At 37.9% G+C, this 27,464-nt stretch overlaps 1 protein-coding gene across 3 annotated transcripts in view; it reads left to right on the top strand.

Moving 5' to 3' along the window:
* Nucleotides 1-12,515: 12,515 nt before the first annotated feature.
* The window catches only part of LOC131165917 (uncharacterized), a 29,195-nt gene continuing 14,246 nt past the window's right edge, over nucleotides 12,516-27,464 (top strand). For all 3 annotated transcript variants that reach the window (XM_058124096.1, XM_058124095.1, XM_058124094.1), the window contains exon 1: nucleotides 12,516-12,622. The gene's annotated coding sequence lies outside the window, so the exon portion shown is untranslated. The remainder of the gene's footprint in view (nucleotides 12,623-27,464) is intronic.

The raw sequence follows: 27,464 nt of genomic DNA, 5'->3' as shown, positions 1-27,464 counted from the left end.
TACGGAATAATAGTATCATTGGAGTAGATACACAAATCGCTTTAAGCGTTCCCAAAATGGGTACTATCGGGTTGGGTGAATTCAATAATAAACGCCTGGGTAAGTCGCCAATCCCTAAAATAGACTATGTAAATTACTTTATCTGCTAGTTGCATCAAAACACACGCAAGTCCTTTCAGAGATGCATCACTATAAATTACAAAACCCCCATCCTATGATGGAATGGTAAACACTAGGGTTGTGACTAGTCACTTCTTCAATTCCTAGAAACTCTACTTGCACTCACTAGTCCACTCAAACCTACTGTGCTTTCTTGTAAACTGCATCAAAGGACCTGACAGCCTAGGAAAACCCTCGACGAATCAGTGATAATACCTTGCCAAACCTAAGAAACTTCTAATCTCGTGCATGTTCTTCAGTCTCGCCCAATACACTACCGCCTCCACTTTACTTAGTTCCATGGAGATTCCATCTCTTGACACCAGAAATGTAACTTGTTCTAGCTAGAACTCGCATTTCTTAAATTTAGCAAGTAATCTCTTCTCTCTAAGTACTTGAAGAACCAGCCTCAAATGAGCTTCGTGCTCTGCAAGACTCCTCGAAAAACCAGGAAGTCATCGATGAACACCACCACAAACTGATCTAAGTACTCATAGAATACCCTGCTCATAAGATCCATGAATGTTGTAGGCGCATTCATCAAACCGAACGACATAACTAGAAATTCGTAATGGCCATACCAAGTTCAGAAAGCTATCTTCGATACACCCTCTGATTTCACCTTCAACTGATGATACCCGGATCGTAGATCGATCTTAAAGAAAACCTGAGTGCCTTTCAACTGGTCAAATAGATCGTCAATACGAGGTAACGAGTACTTATTTTTCACTATCACCTTATTAATCTCCCTGTAGTTGATGCACATCCTCATCGACCAATCCTTCTTATTTACAAACAACAGCGAGGCTCCCCAAGTTGACACTCTCGATCTCATGAACCCCTTGTCAAGAAGTTCCTATAGCTGCTCCTTTAGTTCCTTTAGTTTAGCCGGAGCCATTCGGTATGGAACCTTGGAAATTGGCACCGTCCTTGGAGTCAATTCAATGGTAAATTATACTTCACAATCTGGTGGCAATCCTTGTAACTTCTCTGAAAATACATCTGAGAATTCCCTCATCACTAAAATATCCTCCAACTTCAGTTCCTCCTTCGGTGCTTCTTTCAAAAAAGCAAGATACCTCTGGTAGTCTTCTCGAAGCAACCTCTTCGCCTGAATCGCTGAAAGGATCTGTGGTATAGAGCGTACACAGGACCCGACATATTTAAATTCATGTTCCCTTGTGTTGACTTTGGTGTATCACCAAGAAGGGGGTGAATTGGAAATTTAAAAATTTATCTCCTAGGTTAAACTATCCAGCAACAGTATATACACAACCTAGGATCTATCTATGCAATTCCAAATGCGTAAATAAATATAATGTGTAGAAATTAAATCATGTGCAGCATTCACAGACAATTGAGAATAACATACATGTGTAGTAAATATAAAGTGCTGAAATGTAAAGTGCACACACAATATGTTATCGGGGTTCGGCCAATACTGCCTACATCCTCGCCTCGAGCTCACAAGCAAGAGGGTTTCCACTATAGCTTACTTAATGGGTGGAGCGACACCTAATACAACACCTTACCATGATTGTGCACATAGCTTTCCTAATTGAGTCAAAGCCTGTAATGACCCGAAGAATAATGATATTTAAATAATAAAGAGGGAGGAAAATAGAAACAATAACATAAGGAGGTAGCTGAATTTGTCGTGTTTGTAGATGACATTGCATTTTGGAGGTGATAATTCCAAGAAATTTCCCAAGCCTCGCCAACGAACACAGGGGTTTCATCGATAAGGGTTTTTCATGATCTCGTCGACGAGAAGATATCAAAAGAGGATTTTTGGGATGTTTGAAATTCATCGACAAGGGTGCAGATTAGTTGACGAACTTTCTACAGGACTCGTCGATGAGGTGACGTGGCTCGTCGACGAATCCTGTAGTATAAATAGTGCTGAACTTAGTTTTCTTGGGCAGAAAACTCACCGAACCCTCTCTTCTCTCTCCTCTACGGCCCTCCCCCTTCTCTCTTCGATTTTGACCCCGTCAGTCACTAGATCAACGATCTGAGGCCACCACGACGCTACTGGCGGAGTTCTCTTCAAGTCTGCTGTGGCGGATCATCTGTGGGATCAAGTCGAATTTCTCCCTAGAATTAGGGTAAGGCCTTTTAGCCAATTTTTAGCCTTCTAGAAGTTGTAGGAAATGATGCAAGTAAAGAAATATTGATATTCTGTTATGGCGAATGTTGTTTTCAGGGTGTTGTGTAGGAAGCCATGCAAGGGTAGAACTTGTATATGATAAGGACTTTTTAATAGTGAGGTAAGGGACATATGCTATGCTAGGCAAATTTAGTATGATTTTCAGTATAGTATATATATTTATACCAGATTATTATTCACAGCAGGAATTAATACAGTTTATCAAGTATGATTAATATGTTTTAAATTACTGTGTAGGTTGAGAATATAAATATAGTACAGAGACATGCTTTACAGTATTTTTCAGAGCTATGTTTTACAGAATATACAAACAGAGGAAATATTTTATAGTAATTATAGAATACCATGATTATACAGTTGATACAGATACAGTTTACAGTACCATGACATAAAGTTTTATAGTTTATTTTAGAAAATACAGTTGATACAGTTTATCACAGCGTCATGGTTTATACAGTTATTACAGAATCATGGTAAAACAGATAGTTGTATATAGAAATGTATTATATAGTATCAGACTCTAATGGACCGTTACAGATTACAGAACACGGTACCGTAGCTATATGCAGTATAGAGTGCAACCACCTATTCAGATAATACGTGGTATAAAGGTCAATCGTATAGAGCCCACGAGTGGATAGGCTCCCCATTAGATATGGGTTGATGAGGGCTAATCAGACCAATGGAGTATAATGGTTTATCTTGGTCAGCTAGCCAGGGTAAATCCCACCTACGGGTCGCACAACCCTATTATGAGGGGTTAAATCATGACACACAGTTATCCACAAAGATGTTTTCAGTTATTATTATGTATATACGGATTTACAGAGACAGAAAATATATATATACATATTACAAGTATTTGGAGTAGAAACCTAAAGTACATATATGTTAAACAACAGGGAAAAGGTGATGGTTATATTACTGGTATTGTATTTACAGATTCAGTGATACATGATTATATAGTAACAGATTTTCATAGTATTGTAACTCATTTGCCACACAATAGTAATAGCATATTTCGTCTTACTAAGCGTTGACTCATCCCATTACTTTAACATTTTTCAGGTGATCCAAGTAGGCGAGCAGATCAGGCTCGCAGATAGAAGGGCCTCAGTATTGCCCTGATAATAGAGTGAGTATTTTTGGGAGTATTTTTGTATAGCCTTAGCCCAGTTGAGGGTATTTTTGGGAAGTAGTCATATATGTATATTTTGAGGAACCTTTTAACACTCTGGTATTGTATATAATTATATATGGTTATGTTTATTTGATTTCCACTCCTCGCTGCTAGGTTGATGATTGGGTTTACTTCAATTTGGTATCAAAGCATTATAAATATAAAAAAAAAAAAAACCCTCAAGTTAAATAGCAAGGTCGTTACAAAGCCAATCCGGGACTTTTCACAGGGTTAATCTTCCTCTTCCAAACACACGTTGGGTATACAACAGATAATCAAATATAAGATGTGTCGAAAATATATGCTCCTTAACCACATAGGTTTGTACCAGTATTAATCAACGCACACCAATAATGTAAGAACTATAAGCTCAGTGCTATATGCGTGCAATCAACACTCAAAGTAATGACTATATCTAATCAAGCACAAGAGTGTATCAGCAAGCTAATCTTTGAAACTATGAATAAATGTAAATTTCAATCATAGTTTAGGGTTTCAAAGATTTCTACCAAGAGTATTCAGAATATCTCAAAATTTTTTTCTCAATATTCAAGCAGAAAGAGATATTAAAAAACAAAGCTTGTGAAAATATGTAGCGCCCTGAACCCGCCACGCGGGGCCCGGAGTGTTATGAGACCAAAATGCGTCTCTGATACCAATCACACAATAGAATTAATTAAATAACCTCAAACAAAATACCAGAGTTCTATAATTACATATGCAGACCCATAAAATTCAATCTCATTCTTCATATTACACAACCAGTAATAAAAATATATTAAACATAAAACTAAATACATATCCATTTTGATATCTACTCACAAAAAATAATCCTGCCCTGGAGCTATCTAAGCTCGATCAACTGGAAGACCTGAAAAGATGGATAAATCATTGGGGTGAGACACCTCTTACTAAGGAAGAAATAAGTTACAACAGTATGTGATTGAAGTGTTTAATATATAATTACAAAATATATATACAATTGTATATTCCACTATCTATAACAACCAAGAAAACGCATTCATAATCACACCATTTTCAACTTCTCCGTCATCCAATCACATACACACGTACATAATTATTTTTACTAATAAATCCTGAGAATGAGGAAGTCTACCCACCTATACAAGTTGATTCCCTTTGCTCTAGTGCTAACACCAGGGCACTCACCTTTCTCAGTAAGCCTTCGGGTTATGTATCTAGGTAAAGTCTCTAAGAATAGGGAAGGTCACCCGCCCATTGAAGTGGCTTCCCTCTACCCTAGTATCCACAAATAATTACCAGAGTGCTCGCCTTCCTCAGCAAGCCCTCGGGTGGAGTATTCTACTTTACCAAAAATACTTAAATAATTAAAGTTAGAAGCAACTAATGTCAATTATTTCGTAGAGTTCCACGCATATACACATATCACAATCAATCGATTCTCACCCACACAGGGTCCATATCCACACCAAATGCAACGTTCACACAGGACTATCATACATACAATATATAACATACATGTCCACACAGGACTGGTCCCACAGAACTAATCGACCACATAAATCACAACACAAACCACCCTGTTCATGGTAAATAGGTAAACAAACTCCTCATACCACTGCTAATGTTTACCCTCCAATATAAACGCTTATATACCGACCTCTTTATACCACTGCTAATGTTATATGACGATTATATCAAGTATGATATAACGACCTCCTCATACCACTACCAACGCTATATCACAATTTACATGAACCACTACACAAATCAAAAGCAAATCCAACCACTCAACACATCCACACATCTACCACAGTATACATAATCAAACAGTATCCTCCACCAACCAGTATTTCCAACCAAACATAAATCGCAGCCCAAATAGTATTCACAATCACATTAATTCATCATCCCACAGTACTCGCAACCATTTAATTCTCAAAGCTATTTTCATGCCACACAATTTTTCCCAACATATTATATATTCAAAAGCAGTATTTTCAATACTTGCACGGTTCAGAAAATTATACCTAAATATGTAGAATTTATACCCAAAAATTAGCCGATTTAAAATTAATAAAAATGCTGTTATAAAATATTTCCCCTTACCCATTCCTTAGGATTTCTGCCTAAAATGAATAAAACAAGACCCTGTATTCAAAAAAATCCCAACTTTTTCAAATATAAGAAAAATACCCATTTAATACTTCCTAGGCTCCAAATAACTATATTTATTAAAAAAATTTTAAAATGACTCACTTATCCCGATTTTGGGATATTTCCCAAACTTCTCAAATCGAAATTCTGCTTCGCTATGTTGTAAGGAATCTTCCCACGAGTCTCGTGGTAGCTTCCAATCGTTGAGCCGGGCTAAATCCGGGCCGGATTCGAAGAGAGAAGGCAAAGGGGCCATTTTTAGAGAGAGAAACTGAAGAAAAAAAATGAAATCCTCTGCTAAAATTCTGATTTTTTCCTATTTATAAGCAACTTTCTACGTGGCCTCGTCGATGAGGCATTTGGACTTGTTGACGAGCCCAAGAACACCGCTCGTAGACGAAATCGGGAGCTCGTTGACAAAATTCAGTTATATGAGAACCTCTCTCGGTAAACCCTCATCGATGAGACATGCATACTCGGTGACGAGGCTCAGAAGATTGCTCGTTGACTAGAAAATCCAGTTCGTCGACGAGTGCCTGCTTGTTACCCTTTTAAAATTTCTTTTCCCTTTCTTCTTTTCCCCCTTTTCCTTTTATTATCTTTCTTATTATTTTAAATAGTTAAAAATTTTCGGGTCATTACAAAATATTTTTGCACACTCAAAAATACAAGCTCAATGAGTCTTACAATGATAATGCAAAGACTCACTAGCCACTAGATTTTCCCACACACTGATTTATCAAATAAAGTCGAGGGAAAAATCTTATGCTCAACTCTCAATTCGAAAATAAAAAACACAATACAATGAGAGTTTCCTAGCAAATGAGGATAATGTATAACCACTCAAATAACTCTCACAAGGTTTGGTTTAGTAAAAGAATGAGTGTGTGAGAGAGTATAGGCTTTGTATGAAAAATAGGCTTTGAAAATTTTTAGAGGATTTTCACTTAATAAAAATGCTAATCCCTTACTAATCTGATCAAATGAACCCCAGTATATAGAGGAGACCTAAATTATAACCGTTGGGGATACATAGAGAATTATTAAAATTGTTTTAAATGGGTTTAAGAAAATTAACCTTGTTTAACCTCAATTAATTGCGATAAAATTTAAGCCAATCCGAGAATTTCGGTCGACCGAGCCAAGGTTCAATCGCCCGAATAGACACAACAGAAAAAGTCAAATTTGAACTTCAGGTGCATGAATAAGGGTTCGGTTTGCTGACTAAGGCGATTTTCCATTCTATCCGAGGTTTGGTCGCCTGGTCTCAAGTTTTGTATGCCGAACTTGAACATTCGGTCGCTCAGGGTTATTTTGAACGTAAAATTCGAGCGCCCAAGTTGGTGGAAAAGGTTAGGGTATACGTTCAGTTGACTAAGGACGGTGAAGTCCTTTTTGGTTCGGTCACCCGAAGTCAGGTCAACTATTTGACTATTCAATGGTTCGGTCGACTGAGGTGTTTTGAACACCAAGGTTCGGTCGCCCGAAACCCTACTCTTTTTGCCCTTTAAGTCCTATTTTAATTTAATTGATACCCTTGATATTATATGTGATTTTGGGGATAATCTTACGTGTAAGTGCAAGGACCTAGGGTCATTTTAAGGTCTTTGAAAGTACGCCTAAAAACATGGCATCGGTCGACCTAAGGTCACTCTATGGTCTTGAGCTTATAAGTTCCTACATACATGATATACAGATTATTACAGATCGATAATTAATTATTACAAAACCAATCAATTGAATATGAATTACAAAGAAATTTGACACTTTGGGTCTTCTTTTTCTTTAAGCCATTGTGTGCCGCCATACGATTTCGCCAATGTGATCCTGCACACAAATTCGGCAAACATTAACTACCTTGTATTTGTCATTATCAAAAACGATATAGGACTCAAAAAGTCAACACCCTGGAGGTTTGAACACTACCTCCCTTCTACGACATTCAATGCTTTCGTAGTTGGATGCTAGTCAATCCATCCCCAAAATAATGTCGAACCCTTACATATCAAAGACGATTAGACTAGAAGGCAGCTTTCTCCCCTGAATCTCTACTAGGTAGTCTCTAATCATCTTATTACACACTACCACTAACCCTATCGGCGTGGCCACGCCAATCACGACATCTAATGGTTGCTTTTCTACCTCATAATTTAGTAAACCCATAAGACACGAAAGAGTGTGTTGCAGCTAAATCAAAGAGCACAATAGCTTTATTTGAAAGCACATAAATATTACCTATAACTACATCTCCTATGTGCTTGGCGTCACCCGGAGTCATCGAATACACCCCCGCTTGGGCAGTGCCCCTCTGGTGACCACCTCAGGGTGCCTAAGTACCTCTCCTATACTGATGTTGTGGAGGTGCATAATTCAATGTCGCTGGGCAGTCCCGCATCTAATGTCCTATCCCACTGCACCGATAATTGTAGAGACTCGAAAAATAAAATAATAAAATAAAATGGGAAAAAATAGATTTTTGACAAAGTAGGGAGAAAATCGTCGACGGTTTTCTGAAGGAGGCAAAAAATCGGCGATGATTTTGGGTTTTAACCACGGTCGGGTAAAAGGTAAATGGTAAATTCTGGTCAGTTAAAGGGAAAATCGGCGACGATTTTCTGAGAGTTCAAGAAAAATGTTGACGGTTTTGGTTGCAATGTTGAAAGTATAAAAGGATTCCGAGAGCATTTGTGTTAAATCAAAAATTAAAGTTCTCCCTCCCTCCTCTCTCAAACCCTACGGCCCCCTTATCTTCCACCTTCGATTCCAGCTCCACTAAGCCTCATTTCAACAATCAGGAATCACCATGGGGTTCCTGAGAAGATTCTCTACAATCTATGCGGAGCAGATTTTCAGTTTGAGGTTCCGGGGCACCATCCCAAAATTAGGGTAAGTAGGGTTTTTTAAGTTTTATTATTAATATGGAGTATATAGGGCCTAGGGAATGATAAAATAGCATTTTATTGAGATTTGAGTTGATAAACTCGGGTTTTGAAATTAGGGTTCGGGTGAGTGTCGCAGGCGTCGTTTTGGGGTTTCCGTGGGTGTGATTTAGGAAATCAGGTATGGGGAATTAATTATAGTAGGTTTTTATTAAATTTTAAACAGGTTAATTTGAGTATACAATATATATATATATATATATATATATATATATATTTAGGTATGATTTATCTAAACAGTTAGGCAATTGGAAAAATATTGACTTTGGCTATATATATATATATATGGAAAAAGAAATTGTGTGGTAGGAATACAACTTTCATAATTTTAATTGGCTGTTGTGAGTACCAAAGGATGAAATATACTGTTGGATTGTGAATATTGGTTAGCTATGAGTACAATTTATTGGTGAATAATGATTGTTTGTGAATACTAGTTGCTTGAGATTGTTGCGTGACAAATAATGCGATGTGTATATATGGGTCATTTTGTGTGGTTATTCGTGTGTATCACAATATAACGTTGACAGGCCTGAGGAGTTCATTATATTGCTTAGATGTAATCACGATATACGTTCTCAGGCCTGAGGAGTTCGTATATTGTCATTATATATTGGGGTAGAGCATTGGCAGGCTTGAGGAGGTTGTTCTACTGATATACTACGGGTAGGTCATGAGGATTGGTACTGGTGGTTGGTGGTGCCTATGTGGGCCACGATAAATTTCTTTGTAGATGTTAATCCTGTGTGGATCGTGTAATCTATGTGATGCTAATCTTGTGTGGACCAAGATGGGGTTCACTAGAGTGACTCTGGATGGGGTTCACTAGAGTTTTGTCATCCCTAAAAACTGCTCTAAAGTGGTGCATAAGGAGGCAAAGGGCACATGAATTAAATCTATTAGAAAGAAGATTTGCTTGACTGTTAGTATGCACTTCCTCTGGCATTTCAGGAACAAAATGAGGTTTGAAGGCAAATCAATTGAACTAGAGAGGCTATTTAAGGTGATTCAGAGTCACACTTATAAAGTCGTTTATGATAAATTTGGACTGTACTTATTTGATTAAGTTTTGAATTGCTTGTTTTTGCTTTTGATTGTTCTGTTTCATTTGACCTCTTGACCCCTAGGTATACCCATGTTGATCTGTATCTAACCATTATCTTATTTTGATTTGATCTTCTAATTGGAAGCTTGGTTTTCCCTTACCTGCATCTAGGGTATATTGTATATATCCATTTTGATCAATACTATTTACCATTAACTGATAAAAAAAAGAAAGATAAACATAGCATTTATCGTAAGACTTTTGTACATATGAAGGTATTGTCACCACTGGAGCACACGTCCCACTTTCCACCAAAGCTGTCATGAGACTTAATAAGGTGAGCAATGAATGTGGAGGTGATCTGATTATAGAGAGAGATTGTGGTGTAAAATGTCGTTGCCAAATAAAAGCAACATCACAAACATCCTATGTAACGACCCGAAAAATAATGATATTTAAATAATAATGAGAGGGGGAAATGGAAACAGAAACAGAAGGAGGCAGTAGGTTTCGTCGACGACATTACACTTTGGACGTAATAATCTAGAAGTTTTACACAAGGCCTCATCGACGAACACAAGGAGTTCATCAACGAGCTCATAAGTAGGTCTCGTCGACGAGAAGATACCGAGAAGGGTTTTTGGGAGTTTGAAATTCGTCAACAAGGGAGGAAGTTCGTTGGCGAATCCGACTCTATAAATAGTGAAAACCTGGATTTTTCACGCAAAACTCGCGCAGAAACCCTCTCCTCTCTCTCTCTCTACGTCCCTCTCTCCTTCTCTCATCGATTTCGGGTCCGTTTTACATCGGATCGACGATCTGAGTCTACCATGACGCTCCTGGCGAAGTTCTCTGCAAGTCTGCCGGAGCTGATCATTGGAGAAATTGGTTTGGATTTCGTCCCAATCTCAGGGTAAGACATTTTATTCTATATTTGTCTTTCCCTCGATTATAAGAAATACAATACACGAAGAAATACTGATGGTTTGTTCTGAGGGATGTAGTTTTCAGGGTGTTGAGTGGAGAATCCTGTGGGTATCGGGCTAGAGTACAGTAGGGGCTTTTTAGAGATAAGCTAAGAGAAATATGCTATGCTAGGAGATTTACTTACGTTATCAAAAATTTTATATACGTATGCATGTATACCAGATATTATACAGAAAGGAAGTACAGACAGGTTATATAGAAAGAAAGTACAGACAGATTACATAGTTATAGCATCAAGATGCTACAGATATGACAGTATTTAGAGTACAACAATATAGTGTTATGGTTATTTTGGAAATATAATGAAAACAGTATAAAGAGTATAGTATGTATATATATAGTATCAGATGCCTGTGGAAAGATTACAGACAGATACAGTACAGATATAAAATACAGAGCACGGTAACGTTGCTAGATACAGATAGAGTGCAACCACATATCTCAGATAGTATGTGGGTACCATCGACCGTGCTTGGAGAGTATGCAGCTCCCCAGTTCGCTAGGTGCAGGGGGGCGGTTTGACGAGGTAGCAGCCAGTTCTGAACTTAGGAGTGTATGCAGTTTGGCTGGGTTGGAGTAGTGTAGAGTATAGTGACTTACCTGGAGGGCCGACCAGGTTAAGTCCCGCCTACGGGCCGCACAATCCTGTCATGAGGGGTTAAATCATGACATACACAGTCCCAGGGAAAGAGCACAGTTATTTATATGCATACAGTTTTACCGTTTTTGTTGTATGTAGTATGATATAACAATATGAATAATAAATGTTCAGATGATGCAAATGTTTTAAGCTACTATACATGTGTTTTGCAGATTTTCCAAATCATGTAGTTTTATATATTCTAATGTTATAATTTTATGACTCGGTCGCCACACACTAGTAATAGCATAATTCCACTTATTGAGCGTTGACTCACCCTATTACTTTAACATTTTACAAGTGAGCCACCTAGGCGAGCAGATCAGGTTCACGGATAGGGGATTTACTTGATCACTCTGGTTATAGGGTAAGTTTTTGTATAGGGTTTTGTATTTTGGGGTAGTTGACACCGGAGAGAGTGATGTATTATGTAGATATGATTGAGAATACTAAATTCTGGTATTTTATATATATATATGGGGCTATATGATTTATGTTTTCCGCTGCGTAGGAGTGCTCATTATATTCAAATATTTGAGTAATTTGTTATTATATATTTAAAAAAAAAAATGATGAGAATTTGGAGGACGTTACATCCTACATATCTGTAGCTAGTATAACATATTGAAATTTGGAGATCTTATATTACCTATTATTTTTACTTATTGAATTGTTATGTTGATTTTTTTTATTATTATGAAAAATATGAACCTCACCCCATCTTCCACCCCTTCGTTTTTCAACCCAATAAATACTTAGTTATTCTTGTTGTCCTATAAAAGGGCACCTTCCCCTTCTTATTTGAAGACACACATTGTATGCTTGCAGATACATTGCATGCTTAAAAGAAGTATATACATAAGATAAGAGTAAAAGAGAAATAAAAAAAGAGAGATATTTTGTACAAGGAATAAAGAGGAGAGAGATATTTTGTACAAGATCGATTTAAAATTATCTTGTAATTCCATCTGAGATAGTGAAATTTTTGATCACATCCGCCTATGAAGTAGATATAGTTGAACCACATAAAATTTTTGTATCATTTCTATTTTATTTTTTTTGCATATTTTATAACATTTATAAAATAAACATTTGTTTTAAAAAATAAAAGTAATAAAATTTCTTTGAACACTCTCAATTGCAAAGTCCTATCTACCCCTCAAGTAGCCCTTAAAGGGCGTGATATGCCGTTCAAGGAGCACGACACTTCGGGGAAGGCTAATATGGTCATTTCATAACATGCTCACACGGTCCCACCACCGTGCCCGTTGCCTAGCAGTAGCTCGCCCATTTGCGCCACTGCTTCATTGCGGGTCAGAGACTTCAATACACGAACTTCCTGAAAACAAGGTCTCTCTTCCAGGTAAGTTCGAATCTTCTTGTTTCCATTTTTGAGGACTTATCTTCCATTTCATCAATCTCGAAATTGAATGATTTGATTAATTTTATGCTGCTTTAATTGTTCAGTCATCTACGGAAGCATGTAGTTTCTTTTTGTTCTGCATTTTTTTTTTCTATTCAGAAAGAAGTGTACTGTAAAGCTTGTTTGGTGTTCGAGAGAAGTGATTCCTGAAACTGGCACTTGGGAACTTCCATTGCTGCTAACCTTGTAGGAAGCATACAGATTGGGGGCGTGAATTTGTTTTTAAGATGTGTTTTTCAACTACATGTATTCAAATTCTTGAATTTGAAGTACTTGAATTTACAAATTTTTTGTTTGGGTAATATTTAAAGGCTAAGAGTTTGATATGCATGCATTTAAAAGTGCATTGCTTGGATACCTTGAGAACCTTGGCATTTGAATTTGAATTTAAATTTGGAATCTTAAAAATTTGCCTCAAATTATAAAGAATAAAACTATTAAGAATCAAGATATCAAATTAAATTGAGAAAGAGAGAGATTTATGCATATTCATTTAAACAACATAACAGGTATAGGCTTATAGCGTAACTCATTAGAAAATTAAATATAAAATGGTTTTACTAAATTAAACAAAGAAATCAATGCAAGTAACAATAATTATTTCTCATCACGACTTTGACAATAAGAAGAGATAATCAATCAACCTTCTTGTCACTTGGGGGACTGATTGATAGATTGAATTCTCCAGGATCACCATTCATTTATATTTGAATCGATTTAAAATTTCTGAGAGTGAGATCATCCACCTTTGAAACGACAGTGTACATCTCTCCATTTTCTTCTTCACATTGATAAACACCTTGAGTAAGTAGCCAAATCACTAGCAACTTCAGGGTCTGTTTGGTGTCTTCTTTTTTTTTGGTTTTCTTATCTATAAAATGAAGAAAAATATTAATTAATTTGTTTAACACAATTATAAAAACTAAGAAAATTCCAGATCAATGGAGGCAAGACACTTTAATACTTATATACAAAAATAAAGGAGATATTCAAAATTATTGTGGAATTAAACTTGTGAGCCATATAATGAAATTGTGGGAGAAGGTTGTTGAACAAAAATTAAGTTTAGAAATGAAGGTCTTAGAAAAACAATTTGGTTTTATGCTTAAGAGATCTACTACAGAAGTTATATATCTTTTAAGAAGATTAATGAAAAATTTTAGGGAAATGAAGAAGGACTTGCATAGGGTATTTATTGACTTAGAGAAAGCAAATGATAGGGTACCTAGGGAAGTTCTATACTTATATGGTGGGTTTAGAAAAAAAAAGAAAAGAATTTTTAGTAAGTATATTGATGTCATTAAGGATATGTACGATGAAGTATCGGCTAGTGTTAGGACTATAGGTGGAGAGACTGGGGAATTTCCAATCACAATAGGTGTACATCAAAGATTTTCTTTGATCTCTTATTTTTTTGCTTTAGTGATAGATGAACTTACTAGGAGTATCTAAAATGTGGTTTCATGATGTATGTTGTTTGCAAATGATATTGTCTTGATTGATGGAAGTAGCGATGAAGTAGAATCTAAGCTAGGATTATGGAGAGAAGTTTTAGAATCTAGAGATTTTAGGATAAGTAGAAATTAGGCAAAATATACTAAATGTAATTTCAGTCATAGTAGGAGGAATATTGGAGACAAAGTTAAAATCGATCATGAAGAAATTAATAGCACTAGTAGGTTTCGAAACCTTGGATTTATTATGCAAGCTGAAGGAGAAATTGAAAAAATGTATTGCATAGAGTTAAAGAAGGTTGGGTAAAATGGAGAAGTATTTCGTGTGTGTTGTGCAATTGTAGAATACCCCTAAAATTAAAAGGGAAGTTGTATAGGACGACCGTAAGACCAGCTATACTATATGGATTAGAATATTGGGCGAATAGGAAACAACATATCAAAAAGCGAAAGTTGCTGAGATGAGAATGCTAAGATGGATGAGTGGTATAATATTAAAAGATAAATTAAGGAATGAACATATTTGCGGTAAGTTAGGCATAACTTCTGTAGAAGATAAGATAAGGAAGGGATGACTCGAGTTGTTTGGACACTTTTAACGTAAGCCAAATAGTGTGTCGGTGAAGAAGAATAAATTAGTTATTGTGAGGGTAGTAGAAGTGGTATGGGTAGTCATAAAATAACAATGAGATAGTAAGAATTTAATGGTCCTGAATTTGTCAAAGGAAATTTCCCATGATCACATAAATTGACCGAAAAGAATTCATATAGCCGACCTCACTTAGTGGGACTTAAGGCTTGGTTTGTTGTTGTTATTGTTTTTAGTTGTTCTCGGAAAATTGAAGACCATTATTTTATTTTTATAAAAATAAAAATAAAATGACCACGTGAACAATTTAAAATATATATATTCTATACAATTTTTAAAAACGTGAAAAATATAAACCATGAAAATATTTTTACAATTTTTAAATTGTTATGTACAGTGAGATTGTTCTTCTAGCACTAAACAATGTGTTTAAAATATAATAACTAAATATAATAATTATAATAATTTCTATTTTTATTATTATATTTTTTAAATTTGTTTTTTGTATTTTATTATATTAATTATATTTTTTAATCGTTATTTGATTCAAAGACAAAAATGAGTTGCTGTTCAATCAAGTTATTGATTTGTTTTAGTTTTAGAAATATTAACCAGCTTGCTAGTATTTAGGTTTTTAGTTTTTATTTCTTGCTTTTGGTTTTCATTTTCATAATTTTTGACATGATACCAAATGCTCCCTCAACTCGTGACTCTTTCTTTCACTTCTTTTACTACGGTTGGTGAGTAAAAGATGTTGCAGGTTATGCTGTTGGTAGAACACTTTGAATTGATTCCAAGTCATTTTCTCCCTATTTTGTCATTGTTTTGGTTGCTTCTTCTAAAGTTCCATCTCTCTTGCTAGTAGCCTTATCTTTCCCAAGAAAAACCACAATATCGTCCAATTTTGTATTTCTTTATCTGCATATGAAGTTGCTTTTGCATTTACCTAAAAAAAGTAAAGGGCAGCTCGGTGCACAAAGCTCCTGTGTATGCGGGGTCCGAGGAAAGGGATAAAAAACAAATGGTGAGAGAATAAAATCATGAAACAAAGATACTCATAGTTTAATAGAAAGCATCCATGCAGATCAGGATACCTTTTAAGACTATCTCAAATGTTTGTGCTCTTTGCTATTTGAATATTGAAACAGCATCTAATTTTTTTCCCACTGTGATTTTTCTTGGAGGGATCTGAAGTTATTTGGTGTTTTGGGAGACAGTTGGGTGTGTCCGGCATTGGTGATCTATTGGCTGCTTCATTTGAGGGTTTTGGAAGAAGGAAGGATAGGGCTGTACTATGGAAATTTGGTATTTTTGTAGTGTTGTTGGGGATATGGTCGGAGTGTAATGCATGGATCTTTTGGGGGAAAAAGTTGAATTGGCAGCTGGTTTGGGAAAAGATTTACTACTTGGCCTCTTTGCTGTGCGTCGGGTTTGGATTTTATAAGGGAGTGGTTAGCTTTATGGCGTTCAGTGAGGTTGGAAGAATCTTTTTAATTGATTTTTCCTTTTCTTTCTTTGTTGTTTTAGTTTTTTCCTTCTGGTTTGTTCTAAAATTTTGACAAGAGATGTCTTGTTCTCCTCTTTGTAAATTCTTCTCCTATTAATGAAATCTCTACTTTTTCTTTCTTAAAAAAATAATAGAAAGGATCCGTATCCTTCATCCAATCAAACAAAGTACAACAAAAAAACTCATGGTTTAACGCAAACATTATTGCATGTTCTAGAAAGAAATGCATATGATCCTTATTGTCCAAGCAAGAAGCAGCAGCTAGTAAAAGAAAGGAAGCCAGCAGCCAAGCATCAAATGACCAGGATTTTATCAGGGTGTTGACCCATAATTGAACAAAGAGAATATGATGGCAGTAACAAGTGAGGCAAAATGACAAATTCTGAATCACTAGAAAATAATAAAAAGAAAGATTCAGTTGCTGACAACTACATGCCAATTCAAGGGGTCAATCCATGAGATAGACAGATTTACAGCTTTTTTATTAGAAAGCTGTAAATAAGGTTAATAGATTTAGAGTGCCTTTGTTTGCACTTATTCACCGCTAAACAGAGGTTAAATCTGAATTAATGAACTGTTAAGTTAACGAGTCAGATTCTAGATTATTTGGGAATAGATCTATACGAGGTCTGAATGTCTCTTATTCTGTTTGATATCTTTCCCTAACTTAATTCATTGATTTCATTAAGACCTTAAACATGAATTGATGTATCCTCAGCCCTCAGCCTCATCTCTGTTGATCACTCTGCTTCATATTCCTTCCTTATTTTCTTGTTCCAGCAGTGTCATCTCCATGCTTTGTCTCATTTGCCATCATTTTGAAGTCTTATCTTTGAGTTCAAGCTTGACGGCATCCTTCAGTTTGTCTCTTTGAGACGTCAAGATGCAGAAGGTTGCCCACGTCCAAGTCATTCCTCTTCTTGGATGTTTGAATCAGCAGAAATAAACAGATCAAAGCCACCATTAATTTTGTTAGGATCCAAGCTTAGTGGGGTATCCACTAAGCCTAGATGATTGCATCACTTGCACTTGTGCTGGTGCACAAGTCCAACTTTGGTGTTTGACTCTTCACATTCTGCCTCGTCAGTCCTCATGACTTGGTTCTCGTTGAGCATTGGGGTTTTGTTCCTCAACATCATGGATTCAAGTACCTTCTTGCCTGCAATTTTTTTGATCCATCCTCCCCCACGATTCTCTGCTGTTTGATGCAAGTTTTGTGATTTTTTTATGCAATTATGTTTTAACAATTATTATTGTGACTTTCCTTTTTTTTTTTTTTGGTGCGTGTCTGCGACCTGTAAGAGGATTTTGATTTTTGTGCATAATGCTCAACTCCAAACTTGAGTCTTGTCTTATCCAGTTCATTAATTTAGATCCTGATTCAGCCTTGAGGAGTTAACACTTTATTTTGCCAAAAGACATCTTACAGCTGTCTTACATAGTTCAAAAAAAGGGTTTTTATTAACATTGGTTCAAGAAAGAGGATTTCTAATAACACTGCAGTCATTGCTATAAGTTCGGTTATGACAGGGAAAAGCACAATCGGGCCACTAATAAGACTAGCATTCTAAAATGAGGTGACACTTTTTAGGTACCCAAAATTAGGTAATAACTTTACAAAATTCTAAAATTTTGAAACTCAAAAGGATTAGTCAAAGGCAAAGGGAATAACCCTACGCAATTTATATTCTGATACTTGCTTAGCAGGCAAACATTAAAATAATCAATTACAAGTATATGAATTAAATGCCATAATTTTAGCTAGCCTAAGCTCAGATTTCATAGGCTGTAGCATTTCCCAAAATGAGGTTGATTACAATTTTAAAGGCTTGATGTACATTGTTGGCTCACAACCTAATATCTTAAGCTTTTAGGTAAATTGGTAATCTAACATGGTATCAGAGCCAGGTTACCGTGAGGTCCTGGATTCTAGACTTGTTGCCTGCATTTATTGTGTAATGGGTGTTATTTATTGTGTGTTTATCTTCCCACGTGCTGTTGGGCTGCACGTGCAGGGAAGTGTTAAGGCTTGAAATACATTGCCACAACCTAATAACTTAAGCTTTTAGGTAAAGCGGTAATCTAACAACAATCGACTGCGCATACATATGGACTGGAACTACCTGTAACCCTTTGTCAATCTTTGATATTCCAAATCCAAAGAATAGAACAGAGAGTGCAATATTGTTCGATGAAAAGATCGCAAAATTTTTATTCATGTATGATCTATCGAGTTAGGTTATAGGTACAGGGCTTAGATGTGGATGTATACCTCTAGGTGTATAACTTTGTTGATGCCCCTAAATTTAGGGTATGGGGTAACATGGCTATGGCTAAGGCTGAAAGCGACTTATATTTATAATTTATCAATAATCATCTACCTATAAATATATGGGTATTGTCATGTTGATACAGGCACCCTGGGCACAACCGTACAAGAGACATGCCTGGGCAACATTAGCACATTAGTTGATCCATGGAATGCAGTGCAGTTTCTGGGTGTTAACATGTTGGCAACAGGCAGCCATTTCTAAATATCTTCAGTCCCCACTTTCAAGTTCCAATCCAGTGTGGTACAGAAACAGGCCATCAACAATGCAATTAATGGGCCCTAAAACCTTGTGGTAAAGGAACCATGTCCGCTAAAGGGGTAGGAGTAGTGGGGCAAAGCAAATGCACCTTTTGAACTCCATTGTTGCATACTGTTCATATCTACTGAGGTTGTTTTTTTTTTTTTTTCCTAGGTCAAACTGGACTGAGAGAAAAGATGCCAGCAGCCATGACTCTGCAGCAGCAATGTTTGCTTAGCGCAGAAAAAGTAGGCTGAATTCAATGCAGGCTTGCATGTATTACAACTGCAGCATATATATGACATGTATTGCATCTGCAGCATATATATGTATTCAATGCAGGGTGGCATGTACTGCAGTGCAGGATGACATGTACTAAAACTGGACAACTTGGACTCAATGTGGCTGCAATGCTGCCAGCAGAAAAATCTGCTGGTTGCTGGCTTCTTTTTCTATGCCTTGAGGTTGAGGTGTACTTTATTTAGTGGACCAGCCGGAAGTGTTAATGAATTTATCTTTCTATTGTGCAGTATGGTAACATTATTATTAATTCTATTCATATTACCATTATCCATGCTTGTCTATCTTCTACCCCTTTGTATTTCCTTTCTCTTTTCAGAATCCCTGTGAGACTGACAAGGAGGCTTGAGAAATTAATGAGGGATTTCTTATGGTCTAGTGGGGGAGAGGGTAGTAGAGATCATGTTGTAGTTTGGAAGACTATTTGCTGGCCTAAAAGGGAGGGAGGCTTGGGTCTTGATAACTTAGTGTCCAAAAACATCTCTTTGGTTGGGAAATGGTTGTGGCGTTTTCCTTTAGAAGCTAATTCTCTTTGGCATGAGGTAATTTGCAGTAAATTTGGAATGTTACAAAATGGGAGGGATGCTAAAGTGGGAATTTACACTACTAATTCGAGTCCTTGGAATTTTTTTTCTCAGATTTATGATTATTTCCTTCCTAAAGTGTACTATACAGTGGGTAATGAGGAGTGTATTCACTTTTGGGAGGATCATTGGGGGAGATGCCTTTGGCTAGTTCTTTCCCTTGTCTTTTTTATTTATCAAATCTTCATGACACCCTGATTTTTGCTTTTCTTCTTATGCAAGAAGATGGGCTTCTTGGAACTTCCATTCGGGGAGAGATTTAAATGAGAGAGAGATTAATGGGATGGTTCTTTTGACTGGGTTGCTTGATTCTATTCATGATCCTTTGGGGGGTAATAATAGGGTTTGGAGTTCATATCCTTCTAGGGAGTTCTCTTGTAAATCTTTTTGGACCTACTTGACTTGTGATTCTGCCGTGTATCCTTTTGCTTTGTGTCCTTTGATTTGGAAAGCTAAAGCTCCTTCAAAAATAAAAGCTTTCATTTGGACTGCGATACTTGAAAGAATTAATACCTATGATTTGCTTCAGAAGAGAAGACCTAATAAGGCACTATCCCCTGAGATTTGTGTCCTTCTAAAGAGACTTGTGCACATCTCTTTCTTCATTGTCCTTTCACGTTGGCTATTTGGAATAAGTTATTGGGTGGATATATTTGGTGAAAATTGGGTTTGTCCATACACTTTTAAGGCTTTTTATACCATAACTTTTAGGGGTTTTGGCAAAGAAAGGATAGGAAAACTCTCTATGGCGTTGCACCATTATGGCTATTATTTGGTATGTTTGGTTGGAAAGGAACGCTAGAATATTCAAAGGTGTGGCTACTACTGACAATTTGCTTTGGAGTAGAGTGCTATATCTTGCATCGCTTTGGGTGTCAACGGATGGTTTTTTTTCGTCATGTTTCTCTGGAATACTTGCAGCGGGATTGGTTTGGTCCTGTTGCATTGAATTTGGTTCTCTGTTTAGATTGTATTCTTTGTAACTAGTGTTGGGGAATAATCCTTGGAGCAACAATCACACACGAAGAAAAATTCAAAGCACATCCACACTGGAACACTGGATTTACGTGGTTCGGTCGAATTTGATCTACGTCCACGGGAACACACACCACTGCACTATACTGGGAGAAATAATACAACGAGGAGCCACTGCTCAACTCTCTCTCACCACAACTCTCTGCTCTCTGCACACAACACAACTCACAGCATCTCTCTGCACTTCTCTTTGCACTCTCAGCACACTGCAATACATACAGTACTCACGCAGCTCATAGCTTACCTCTGCCTCTCACAGCTACACTGCTGCACAACCCCACTACACCTATATATATACAGAAGGGGGGAGTAAAAAATCAAAGAAGGTGGCTGCTGTTTCAGCAATGTCTGCAAAGTAGGTGGCCGCCAGTCTTCAACGTCCAAGTTGGCGGTTGGGCTGGTGCGGCTACCGACGGTTCCACACCAGCAATCCTAACAATCTCCCACTTGGAGACGGAGGCAGCATCTCAACCAGTGTATAGACAAATGATGTGCTCATGTCTGTCTTCAAGCATGAAGACCAACTGAAGTTGAGCACAACTTCAATTTCTCTCTAGTCACCACCTTCCTGTCTGCTAGATTTCTGCGGACTAATCTGATGGCTGTCATCTTCACAACTGGTGGAAAAATGCCGGTGTAGTCAATCCCTTTCTTCTGCTCAAAGCCTTTGACTACCAACTGAGGCTTGTTCCTTCTGGAGCCGTCATGCTCCTCTTCAATTCTGTACACCCACTTGTTGTGAAGGCCTTTGGGTAACTTCCACGTTCTGTTGGAGGTGAGGGACTTCATCTCGTCCTTCATTGCAAGCTCCCTCTTGCTCGCATCTCCTGCCTGACATGCTTCATCACCGCATTCGGGCTCTCCTCCATCTGTAGGAAGTAAGCAATCTATATACCTTCCGTCTGGTATATGAGGCCGAGTAGATCTCCTAAGCTCCGGTGCTGGAGTAGGAGATGGTGGTGCGACGATCTGCTCCACTGGTTCCTCCGCTTGAGGATTCTCGGCGTTCTGTTGTTGTGTCCCGACACACTTCTTTGGGGCACGGGTGTTTATCTGGAAATTGACCCTCTTCTGTTTCCTAACTATACAATCCTCACACATGTCAATCTGCACTGACTGTAGACCACTCAATTTTCCCTTTAAATGCATCACTCTGAGTTCCTTTTCGCTCATGTGACCAAGTCGTTGGTGCTAGATGTTGCTGTTGACATTTCCTGCAGCAACTGAAATAGACATGGAGGCATTGGAGGTTAGAAAAAGTGTCCCGCTTTTCTTACCTCGCGCAGTCGTTAGTACACCCTTTGAGACTTTCCATTCATTGCCAATGAATTTCGTTGTGTATCCCTCATCTGCCAGCTGACCAACTAAGATCAAATTCTTTCTCAGGTCTGGAATATATCTGACATCCTTCAGCTTCCATACTGACCCGTTCATTTTGATCTTCACAACTCTCTTGCCGATTACGTCGTAAGGTTGATCGTTGCCAAGGTACACCTTATCGAAATCACCTGGTGTGTACTCCTCTAGGCAATCTTTGCAGCATGTGGCATGATATGAGGCTCCGGAGTCTAAGACCCAAGACTCCTGATTGCTCTCCAAAGAGCAGATCAACATCTCATCATTCTCGGAAGCAATATTTGCTTCTATCTTTGCCCTCAGATTTGGACCGCCTGGTCCTGGATCTGCCACGGTTGTTAGATCGTCCATGCCCACTTCCCTTTCCTCGGCTTTTCACATTCAAAGCTGAACTTGAAGTGGAGTTATTGTTCGACTGCATTCTGATCTCCTCTGTCAAAATCATGCTGATAACCTCGTCGTATTTCAGCTTCGATTTTCCTACAGAGCTACTGATCGCAGTGACAATACCTTTCCAACTCTCAGGCAGCTGACTGAGAATTAATAGGGCACGGATCTCACTGTCAAAGGTAATCCTGACCGAGGCGAGTTGATCCAACAACTCGTTGAAATTATTCAAATGCCTGCTGAAACTCTCACCTGCAGACATGCTCATTGTAAACAATCTCTTCATTAGATGTACCTTATTTGCGGCTGATGGCTGCTCATACATGTTAGATAGCGCATCCATAAGGGACTTGGTGGTTGTCAAGTGCTTGATGTTGAAGGCAACAGACTTTGCCAACGTCATCCTCACGGCTCCGAGGGCTTTTCAGTCAAGCAACTCCCACTCGCTCTCCTTTATGGATTCTGGTTTCTCCATTAGTGGTAAGTGCAACTCCTTACCAAACAAGAAGTTCTCGATCTGCATTTTCCAGAAACCGAAGTTCATGGCGTCAAACATCTCGATGTGAGAGCTTTTTTCGTTCGACATCTCGATTCGCTGATCTAGAGATGGAATTGGCTTAATCGGACAGCACGGTTGGATCCGGAACGGCCGAACACCCTAGAAATGGCTTAAGTCGCTTGAAAAATGGACTCGAAATGGCTTCGAAAAGCCTGGTCAAACTTTTGGTTAAACTTTTGGTCAAATATGGTCAACTTAACGGAATATTCCTCTCACGGACGGAATATTACCTGACGGCGTTAGCGACGCCGTCTACTGACGTGGCATGTAGGGCCCATTGCTGACGTGGCGCTAACGTGGCGTGGGACCCGGCTGATGTGGCGGTCTTCTCGGATGCTAACGTGTCGTCTGGTCCTACTGACGTGGCACTGACTCGCACAGCGCGGCTGATGTGGCGGGTCTCTGCTGCGGGTGGGATCCGGTTCTAGCGGACCGGGTCACGAGTCAGCCTGTTGTGAGTTTGTATTCAGATCGGGTCAGGTTGAGTCTGTCCGAGCGAGGAAGACGCGTGGGGGCGGGTGCGGGAACCTGCCGTTCCTCCGCCGGCGCGTGAGGGCGCGTGGCAACGCATCCTTTACATGGTTGGAGCGTGCTAGCGCGTGCAACGGTGTCCGAGCTCCGTTTCAGTTCCGATTACAGCCGTTGGCTTCGTCTCGGCGAGAGGAGTTCGATGGTAGCCTCAAAATGAAATTTTGAGCTACTGGACAGAGGCTCAAAATCCGGGAATTTTCTCCGATCTGGCGATTCTACTCCAACCAAAGCTCTGATACCAATTGTTGGGGAATAATCCTTGGAGCAACAATCACACACGAAGAAAAATTTAAAGCACATCCACACCGGAACACCGGATTTACGTGGTTCGGTCGAATCTGACCTACGTCCACGGGAGCACACACCACTGCACTATATTGGGAGAAATAATACAAGGAGGAGCCACTGCTCAACTCTCTCTCACCACAACTCTCTGCTCTCTGCTCTCTGCACTCTGCACACAACACAACTCACAGCATCTCTCTGCACGTCTCTCTGCACTCTCAGCACACTGCAATACACACAATACTCACGCAGCTCACAGCTTACCTCTGCCTCTCACAGCTACACTGCTGCACAACTCCACTACACTCACACACTTCCACACTTAACACCACATACTGCACCTATATATATACAGAAGGGGGGAGTAAAAAATCAAAGAAGGTGGCTGCTGTTTCAGCAATGTCTGCAGAGTAGGTGGCCGCCGGTCTTCAACGTCCAAGTTGGCTGCTGGGCTGGTGCGGCTGCCGACGGTTCCACACCAGCAATCCTAACAACTAGTTTCTATTGATGTAAAGGGAGGATTTCTTACTCCCCTGTCTTTTTTTTTTTCCTTTCTCTTTCTGATTTTATGATGTACATTCTTCTATCTTTTAATACAATTCTTTGTTTATTAAAAAAAATTATTATTAGCGTTATTAATTAGTACCACTGCTGTAATTATTGGAATAAACACGGCAAATATCTCTTGCATTTTCGTGTATATTTGATCAGCCATGATCTATTATGTTCCTCCTAATCACCAACTGATATTCATAAAGATCTCTTGAAAGCCTATAATCAGAAATACCAATATATACCATATACAATTCCTGTTAGCTTAGAGACAGATTCATGTCCAATAATTGTAAGATGTGGGCATGCTTATTAGAAGAAAATCTATACTTAATTTTTACCAATCAAGGGAGAAAAAAGAAAATAAAAAAACACCACATGTTTGTACCAAAAAATTTGAAAAATATCATTACATGTCAAGTAACAATTGTTTTAACCCTGCTGCTAAACCCGTATAACTGATTCAGACCTGAAGAAATAGTAAATTAAATTATCTGACAGAAGTCACCGAACTACAAGCAGTAAACTATGCTATTTGATATGAAAAAATAATTCTGATAGATTTAAGGTATAAGGTTTAAGCTCGTCGGAAGGTGGCTCGTATGGGTGCTGAGATGAGACAAAATTCTGTGTCTGCCAAAGTTATTAAGGAGAGATTCAAAAGGAGAGTTAAGTATTGTGGAAGACCTACATGCTAAGAAGAAGGTTGTATCTAGTGATGGGGCTAGTAAAGGAAAAGGAAGTAAAGAAATTTTTTTTTGGGGGGGGGGGGGGGGTGAACCTTTCGGATATAGATAGTGATGATATTAGTGAGCTTGACTGAAATGGTGGGTTGTTGTTGGATGAGATTCAAGAACAATATAGGTACGTTTCTAATTCTGGTGATGAACTAGGGGTTTTATCTTATGTTCATCCACACCCTTCCGAAGGGTAGGAGGGAGTCTCTATTTTTGATACTGATGGGTTGGTTAATAATTTACAATGTAAGGATGGATTCTGCATACACCTGTAGGAGATTCCTAAGGAGTTAGAAGTTCAAGATTTTTTGGTTAAAATTAATTTATAGATGAGTGATTTTGCAGGAAATGAAGTGTGGATGGATGGCGGTAAACGTCAAAAGATGAAGAGTCCAAGGGAATTAGTGAAATTGAAGAGCTCGGTAAATTACAATGGAAAAAGTTTGAAAAGGGGGTTTCCTTGGTTAATATTGTCTAGTTTTATTTTGTGGTCTTTTGTTTTTGTTTTCTTTCTTTTTTATTTTTTTTTCCTTGGTGTGTTTTTTGTTTTCTCTGTTCCTTGTCCCTGTACTTGTACCTTCTCTTCTCTCTATCTAATACATCTTTTTTTAAAAATAAAAAAAATAAAAAACTAAACTATGCTATTTGAAGTTAGCTCTGCTGCTAAACTGTATTATCAATTCAGACTAGAAGAACAAATATAGGAAAAATTAAATTATCCAACAAAAATAGGAAAAATTAAATTATTTGACAGAACTACAAGCAGTGAAGCACATAGTTAAGGCCATGAAGTGTACAAACAAGTGCTTGGCTGGCGTTCTGCTTGTAATGACACTATTGGATTTACTTTGGGATAATTAAGTTTGTAACCTGTATACAATATCTAATCCCATGTTATGCATATTATGGGAACCTCTAATAAGCTTGGATTAATAAAGTAAAACCAAAGATAAACAGCTGAAAAAGTCACACCAAGAAGACTAGAAGAGTCCCAAAACCCATTATATGTATCGGAAGACCACAACAAGAAAGGGATTAACTACAAAAATCAAATGAAGGCAACTAATAAAACCCACCAGAGCAGCACTCTATGGGAGGATACTCTCCAAATGTTGCCCAGTGAACCCAAACCTCCAGCAACTACAGCCAAGAGTATATGAGTGGCCTTTCCCAACAAGGCTTTGAGAATTCAATAGAGACCACCGCCAAACACAAAACAAACAGGAACAGCAATGCCCTAACATGAAAAAATAAAAAAAGCCACAACAGAAAATTACCAGATTCTCTAAAGTGACCTCTAGGCCCAAAGTCAGCTGAACCTGAACTACCAGATTACCTTCAAAGCAGTTCGTATAGACATGCTATTTAACAAATTAGTAGAAATGGCAGTGTATTCATCATACTAAGTGATGACTGATATTTAGGGTCTACACACTTTTCTTCTTACAATGCAGGAGGAAGTTCTCTTTTATTTTTCAACCATGACCATAATGCACCATATTTTCAATTAATTATCTGTTCATACTTCAAATAGCTTACAGTTTATACACTAATTAAAACTCAATTCATTGGTGTAGAACATGATTTTTCTGCATTAGATAATGACTGGTAAAGTACTGTTTTAAGTAAAATTATATGCAATAAAACTGATACTTCAGCTCATTACATTTACAGGCTGAGCATTGTAAAAATATATAAGAAGAGAAAACGAATAGTTTGATGTTCATAGGAAGTGCATGTTTTGTGGATTCACCTGCTGGATGTAGGCCATGGTTTACCATATGGAGAAATTGATAAGTAGTCATAGTAGAATGACTTGCATACTGCCTAAATTTACATTTTTTGATTGAATTCCAGAAATATTAAAAATGAGCCTAGCCATAATAGAATTTCACAGATTTTGCATTGTGTTTAATTGTAGGTAGAATCAGACTGTCATTGACAAAAGTTTATACAGAGAGAGCAGACTGCCAGTGTTGTTTTAATGATTTTGTTTTTGGATTTACGTGCAAATGTTTGTTCAATAATATTACTTTATCTTTTGGATTATATAAGATTAGAAGAGTTTGTGTTATACACAAGTAATGGATGTTCTAGAGAGGGCCAGCAAGGAGAGTTAGGCAATTCTCCACTAAGCTCAAGTGTGAAAAGTGGCAGGTGATGGGATTTTGATGGCTAGAGGGATTCCTTGAGCTAGTGGGAATCCAAAGGTTGAGTGCAGGGGTGGGGTTGGGGGGAGAGGTGTCCAAAAAGATGCTCATAGAAGAATGATTGGGGTTATTTATAATTGATTCTTTTATTTTTGATAACAAAAGAAATTCATTGATAGATTAAGA

This window comes from Malania oleifera, chromosome 10 (assembly GCF_029873635.1).
Source record: "Malania oleifera isolate guangnan ecotype guangnan chromosome 10, ASM2987363v1, whole genome shotgun sequence".
Lineage (NCBI taxonomy): Eukaryota > Viridiplantae > Streptophyta > Magnoliopsida > Santalales > Ximeniaceae > Malania > Malania oleifera.
The sequence above is the reverse complement of the archived record's forward strand: the minus strand, read 5'-3'. Positions and strand labels throughout refer to the sequence as shown.